The sequence below is a fragment of the Microcaecilia unicolor genome, chromosome 4, assembly GCF_901765095.1.
Source record: "Microcaecilia unicolor chromosome 4, aMicUni1.1, whole genome shotgun sequence".
In the NCBI taxonomy this organism is placed as follows: domain Eukaryota; kingdom Metazoa; phylum Chordata; class Amphibia; order Gymnophiona; family Siphonopidae; genus Microcaecilia; species Microcaecilia unicolor.
In genome coordinates, this window is record NC_044034.1 from 169235766 (window position 1) to 169243384 (window position 7619).

Consider the following 7619-nt stretch of genomic DNA (forward strand, 5'->3'; position numbering starts at 1 on the left):
GAAGGAGATGGACAGGAGACCACAGATGATGTAGCACTTGTGACAGTATTGTAGGGGAGTGAAATTAGGCTGACTATGCGGATGAGATGGTCCTCTTCTAATGACATCCTTTTCTAAGACTGTAATCTCTGCCTCTTCACCAGGTCAGAAGAGGCTGATCCATGATATCCATAGTATTTTAATTGTATTTTTGGAATGTTTTTTTAGGTCATAAATCACTTTGATGGGCTTTTACTTTGAAGGCTGATTAAGCAACTTTTACAAATAAACTAAAATTTGGATATTTATAATACCTTTTATTTAAAAAAAAAAAGGATGCCAGAGTATTTTACAATTCAATGTGTCAGAAATAACGTGCAGTCGCTTCTAGGATGATGGTCTTATACCTCATTTCTGGAGCCTGAATTACACTAAGGAAACTGGAGCAAAGAAAAAAATATCATATACAGTAACGGTTCAGCAAACAGAGGCATTGAAAATCTCTATTTATACAATTTATCCTTTGTGTTACACTCAGTGGAGAGGAGAATTAGAATTGGCACGTCAACAGTTTTGGTGAGCCATGTTTCAGTGGTCTAATCATTAGACCATGGTCTGAGTAATGGGAACCAGCAGTACAGAGGAAAGGAGGTGGAAGTACTGCAGTCTTATTGCCTCTTGTAGCTCCAGTCAGTGGTGAAAGACTTGCTTATGATGTTGGGAGCTTCAGTGACCTGCCAGCTCAGCAGGTAGTTGCAACCAGGAGGATGAAAGCTGAAATTGTCCAGAGCAAGTGCTGCTCTGAACTGCTGATAATACTTAAACACTAGTGGAGACAGACATTCCTTCATATTTTATTTGTACTGTTTCTAGTCTAGCAAAAAGTCTCATGTTCCCAGAAGTTCAGGCTAACAGGAATTGCAGATTGGTGAGCAGAACCCGGCTGCCACTTGTTACTGTCACCACAGAGGTGGCAGGGTTAAGTTTGAAGTGCTGGCATCTCCTTTTTTGTAACGGTCCCTAAAGACATAGATGTATCCATTGCAACTGGCAATTTTCCAGGGGGAGGGAACTGAGCTCCAGGCCTGTGGAAGGCAAAGTCTAGTAAAACTATCTAACAAGGGATTGTAACAAAGCAGGGAGTCTCCCTCAGCCACAATAAACACCAGATCCTTGTGCACTGCAGCATGCATGTGCCCAGCCAGTGGCAGTAGATATGGCTTCACATGGCACTTCTCTGTGACAGTGTCAAAAGATTGGATGAGACGAGAAGGTTTGGTGAAAAAGTCCAGATCATTTTCCTCACCGCCCATCAGGTAAATCACACCATTCAGTGCAACTCCAGCAGCCCCGGAGATCGCTACTTCTAACGGACTGCTCTCCATCCAGACATTGTCCTGCACCCGATAGTAAATTATAGCATTTGAGAGTGTATCCTGCAGCGTTTTGCCACCCAGTGAATAGATAGCATCTTTGCTGGGCACAGACACAAGTGTGTGCTGCAGGCGATCCCGGGGTAGAGGAGCACAGCGCTCCCAGTCCATTGTCTCCATATTACATTTCCACATGCGCCGTGGGATGGAGCCTCCTACCACATACAAGTCACCTCCATGCTTACATGCTGCTGTAATCTGATGGCACAGGCTGTTCTGGCCACACACAGTAATGGAATCGTCCTCGGCACAGTGCAGAGAGACAGCAATGGAGTGTGTGCGTGACTCCTCCTTACCGATCAAATAGATGTGAACATTTCACCGATTTCCTGTTCCGTAAAACAGAAAAAATGCATTAAATTACTGAAGGTTAAATGTGACACAGGAGCTTATTTAGGGCTCCTTTTATTAAAGTGCACTAATGGATTTAGCTCGCACTAAATGCTAAGAAGCCCATAGGAATAAAATTAAATGGATTTAGCGTGCTTTAATAAAAGGAACCCTTATTTATTCTTTTAATAGCAGAAGAGAAACAAAGATACTTATTCTAAAAAGGTTTGTGGCAGGCACCATATGTCTGGCCTGTGCTCCAGCCTAAAAGGATCATGCTTTAATCCTAGGCACTGGCCTGCTGAGCCCAAGCTTTGGGTTCAGGCCAATTTGGATGGTGGAGTGTGTGTTGGTTTACCTTCAGGCTTGATGTTAGTGTTTCAGAAAATCTTTCCCTTTCTTCCTTGTTGAAATTGATCCAGGTTTCTATGGCAATAGTTGGATTCTGGGAACAGGGAACCCCATCTGAGCAAAATGCACAGAGATTACACACCAAGCGAAAAACACTTAGGCATTGGGATACATTCTATACACACTAGACACAAGCACAGGGTCATTTTTAAATTAAGATTGCTACATGCACCCTTTAGATTCCAGTTTGACTGTCTGCATGTGCATCCTCAGTTCTGGATTTTATTTCTCAACCGATGAAAGGACTTGGTATCAAAGCACAAAACAGAACCAGGAATGTGCCCAACACCCTGAATCACAATTTAAATTATATTTCAACTTGTGACACACAACCCCCTCTGTTACATACAATGAGATCAGCATTTAAAGCTTGATATGTATGCACACTTGCATATTTACACACAGCTCCTCTAGACTGCTGTACACACATTCACAGCTTTCACGATTTCATGCACCAGTTACACAAGGTTGCACACACCTCTACCTACCACTAGCATACATCTTCAACACAACATCTATGTTTGTTCACATACTTTTTTTTTTTTTTTTAAATACACATTTATGCATATAAAAACAAAGGATCAAGTGAGATATGTAAAATCAAACAGAAATTCTGGTACTGTAAAATATCAGGAGAGAAACAAATGTGCATCTTCTAAACCAGGAGTCCTGAGATCATCAACCCACACCAAAGGAGAGTTCTGTATCGGACCTCTAAACAGGATGAAATTAATTCAGTCATTAGATATCTATTCACAACTAACAAAATACCTGATGACTACATTGCTAGCCCCCTAAGTGAACAGATATCATTTGCGTTGAGTAGGTTGGAAGACTGGATACTTGAATTCTGTCAATTTTTGGTGATGGGGTAGAAACGAAGAGAGAAGTAGGTGTATAGAAGTCTGCAGAGGAAGAAATTTGTGGAGGGAGTGAGCATGCTGGCTACATGTTACCTCTGGTTTAGTGTTGGATGCTTAAGATAGATAGAAGGGTACTACTAAGAGAGCCAGTAAAAATGAAGGGATCTGCGAAGGAAAAATAATGAGACGGCATGAGAGAAATTGGGATGGAAGGAGTGTGCTAGAATACAGATGGCAGAGAAAGAAAACACTGCACAGGTAATAAATTGACAAGAGAAAGAAAGGAAAAGAGTTAGAGTAGATTAGTGGAATTAGCATAGATCATGTGTGAGCACTTGCGGCCCATAAGTCCCAAAGATAGCAGAGACCTAGTGCTTTCCCTTCTCTCCCCAACTTCAACTGTAGGCAGGGCAATGGTAAGACTTGACGTTTTAGTCTGCAGCTGCTTAGTATTAAAAAAGAAAAAAAGTTGTTCAGCTCTCTAAGAAAATCAAAGTTTTGTGGAGCAGGACATACTTAAAAGAATACACCATTTACCTTCCAAATGCCAAATCATATTTTGTGGTGGTTTGGCTAGTAGTAATGTTTAATAATTACCATATATACTTATGTATTAGTCAAGAAATTTTTACTTCAAAATGCCTTCATAAACCAGAGTTGTCTTAGCTGCTAAGGAGAATGACTCTGTAGATAATATAGTTGTCTCCCCTCACCCACCTACTCCCATCGACAGCAAAATCAGGCATACCTTCCTCCACTTCCATTCTTCTGCCGGCTTGCAGCTTGGCATCTCCCCTTCTACTCAATCCCCCCGGTGTACCATCAAACTTGTCTTCTACAGAATGGAGGCAACTCGGCGCTACAACTAAGCCACCTATAGCCTACTCAGGAGCACTCCAGAGCAGGTTGCAAGTGGCCTAGGTATATTGCTGAGCTGCTGTTGCTCTCTAGAAGACAATTTGTGAAGGTTCATGGGCCAAACCATGTGCGGGGAGGGGGCAGAGACAGAGTCACTCAGGATAATGGGAGGGAAGGATGGAATATTAGCAACCTTGGACCCAGAGGTAGAAGTGAGAGGGAGCAATGCTGTACCTTGTTTTATACATGGGTCACAGCATTTTTGGCTATTTTCAGTCCCAAAACTGCCCTCAACTTATACACAAGTATATACAGTAACTAATCAGAACAGCCATCTAGATCTGGGACCCTGAACTCAAGACTGGAAGAGAACTGAGCCTCTGAAAATCTATTACAAATGTTATATTTCAGTTTCCCTGTAAGTTAGATCTAAAATGCTGCTAGACGCAAACCGTAATAATATCGGTCAGCAAACGCAAGGGCAGATTCAGGAACTCTTCTGTGTCCTGGAGCTGAGACAGGTGGGTTTTAGCACAGTGCTTTGCTGCTGTGTACAGTGGGATGTCACTGTGCTGATCTGCCAGCCACATGATCTGCAGGCAGTTCTTCACTTGCACAGTGCGGGCCAAGAACCGGGAGCACTCCTCAAAAAGAGAGGACAACTGGTACATGTCCGCCATTTCATAGGTCTCCTGCAGTTCTTCCCACCCGCAGCTTTACAGTTCCATGGTAAATATAGTCAAGCAACAACTGAAAAACTGTCCTCGCTGACATCCTGGAGCTCAATGACCCGGTTTGCGAGCTTCTTTGAGGTTGGATGTAAACATGGAGCGAAAGAAACAGCTCTGAGCAGACAGTACAAGTCGAATGCAGCTGGAACTCTTTCCCTTCTACACATATAGTGACATCAGCAAAGAGCTGGTCCTCCAGGCACAACTTCATGATGCTCTTAGCCACACGGCTGCAATGAGAACGATCTGTAAATGTGTAATTCACAAAATGTTTTCATCGCTTGAGCCACTGAGATGCTGTGCCCCAGTTTCTTCAGTGGAGTCCATCTTTGTGCAAGTATGTAGATTACAGAGGTCTGAGAGAAAGAAAACAAGTCAAATGAAGGCAACTTCTTATCTCACAGAAACCCCATGAAAAGCAGCTTTGGCCCTCACCAACCCTCAGCTCTATCAAATCCCGTTAGATTTCTTTATGGTAATAACCTTAATAGCATTCACAAGAACTAGATAGTTAGTGTTTTGGTATCAGGGAAGAATTACATTTTACAAAAAAGTGGATAGCTTGAAGTGGTTTATTTTTGTACAAACTTATACTGTAGTATGATTCTATACAAGAAAGGGGATTTTATGTTTGTGATATTTGCTTTGATTAATGCTTATGGAAATTGTCCACTGCTGGTGCACCTATGGCAAGAGGTAGTTAATCAAAGTCAGTCAATCCACATGCACCAATGACTGATCCAGACTAAAGAAGAGACTCAGGATGACAGAAACTATAAATGAATTCAACTGACAATCATAATGAGCAAATGCTCTGGAGTACAGGTCAATGAAAGGAACTAAACATTGTGACCACCAGGCTTACAATCATACAAAAGTAGCAGCATCAGTCTTGGTGCACCAATTACCATTTTAAAATAGGTTTTCATAGTGTTAGAAAAGTTGCTTTAAAAAACAGGCCTTAATTCAGCAAGCCCGATTTCCTAACTCTAACACAGAGGTTCTCAACCCAGATCTCAGGACACACTCAGTGAGGTTTTCAGGATATCCACAATGAATATGCATGAGATAAATCTGCAAACAATGAATGTAGTGAGTGCAAATATATCTTGTCCGCATATTCATTGTGGTATCCTGAACACTGATTGGCTAAGTGTGTCCCAAAGACTAGGCTGAGAAGAACGTCTTCCATTCCTGGTGCTGTCACAGGGTCAAAGACCACAGTGCGAAAAACACTAGTACATTCAGGCTTAATTTGTAGACAAAAAGGAAGTAGCACTGTGGAGTGGAGGGCCAGACAGGCCAGTGTCAGGAGCAACAGAATGGGGGAAGGATGAATTTACGAGCAGAGAGACTACTCTGCTGTGTTCTAGGGGTTCACCCCTCCTCCCTACAGGCTGCTTGCTAAGAAGGAGCTGAACCGAACACTCCTGTTGCCGAGTCTGAAACAAGTGGTAGAACTATATTCCAGGCCCTTCCCCCAGAAATTAAGTTCCGAGTATATCTGGTCCAAATGTCAGGAGGGTGCCGCACAAATAGCAATCCTCTTAAAAGAGAAATATATCTATTTTAACGGATAAATGCACACACACACACACAAAGAAAATAATGGTCAACCAGCAAGTTTTTACATCAGTAAAAAGGGTGTCACGACTTGTTGGTTAGCTTTAACTCTATTTAATCATATACGTTGACCAAACAATAAAAACCAGCAACGTGTCCGCAAAGAAAATTATCGAGAGCTTTGGGTGATCGAGGACATTTTTACTGTCATCTTTCTGCACTGATAGTTTATTCTCACACAGCCGTTTTGTATCTGGCAGATCCCAAAATGCATTAGTAGGCCTTGACAGGTTTTTTTCTCCTCTCTCATTCAGAACTGGGGCTGCGTTCAAAGAGACATAAGCAAGCAATACACCAGCCTCCATCAGTATGGACTGAGCATAACAGTACGAAAGGAAACAGAACATAAATATGTGAATACGAAAAATGTAAAAAAAAAAAAAAAAAAAAACCAGGAATTCCGTCGACATAGCCCTAAGTAGAATGATATATCAACCAAAGGCTAATTTTGGACCCCCTGTAACAGGGAGGGTGATAAGAGTACAGAATCCCTGGAGGCCCAGCGGATTCGTCCTCTTACATTTCAACAACCTCTATTTCGCCCAACACCCTTTCCATACCCTAGTTCCACATAAGGAGTGAGGCACAGAGAAGATGAATGATTTATTTTAAAATCGTCCCAGACCCCCTCGGCAGAGATCAAGCTCGTTGTCCCTCTCTGCCCTTCCCCTCCAAGGTGTGCGAAACGAGTCTCTCTAGCGTGTTACACACACCCTCCGTCCCTCCTCCTCTCATGACGCTCCTAACACCCGAACCTTCTGCCGCCATCCGCAGCTGTGGACAGGCGAGAGGGAATGGAATGGCAACTGCACCCACTTCACTTTCGCTTCCGTTTTGCGACGTCCTTGCTCGCAAGGTTTCTCAGGTACTTCCGGCGGTGATGGCGGCTTGCCTGAGAGCTGTGATCCGCAGTGCAAGAATAGGTATGGACTGGGGGAGGGAAGGGAGATGGGGTAGAAGAGTTGATTGAATTTTTATCTTCTATTGCTGTAATACTTTCCTCTCGATGAAGCAAGGTCCCCCTTCCTGAAAAGTAAACCTGATGAAAGGTTATTTAAGTGCCCGAGGTGAACCTTTTGTTTTGAGCTCATCTCCGTTACTTTAATGCCCCTAGGCAAACCCCTCCCCTGGATTTTAATAATTAAACTCAACAATCATTCCTCCAACACAGAGTTCTCAACCTAATCCTCGGGACATACCTAGCCAGTCAGGTTTTTAGGATATGCAACAATGATCGAAACTCATACCAGAACTGGACAAAACTTACTCCTTCTCCTTGAATACTTAATTTACTCTGTCACTTATGAACTTTAATGCAAGACCACTTTGTATTTCTCTTACTGGAATTGGCGATAGCCATCACGGTACTATGTAAGCCACATTGAGCCTGC

At 42.7% G+C, this 7619-nt stretch overlaps 1 pseudogene; it reads right to left on the minus strand.

Moving 5' to 3' along the window:
* Positions 1–715: 715 nt before the first annotated feature.
* On the minus strand, positions 716–6890 carry LOC115467980 (annotated as a pseudogene).
* Between the last annotated feature and the right edge of the window lie 729 nt (positions 6891–7619).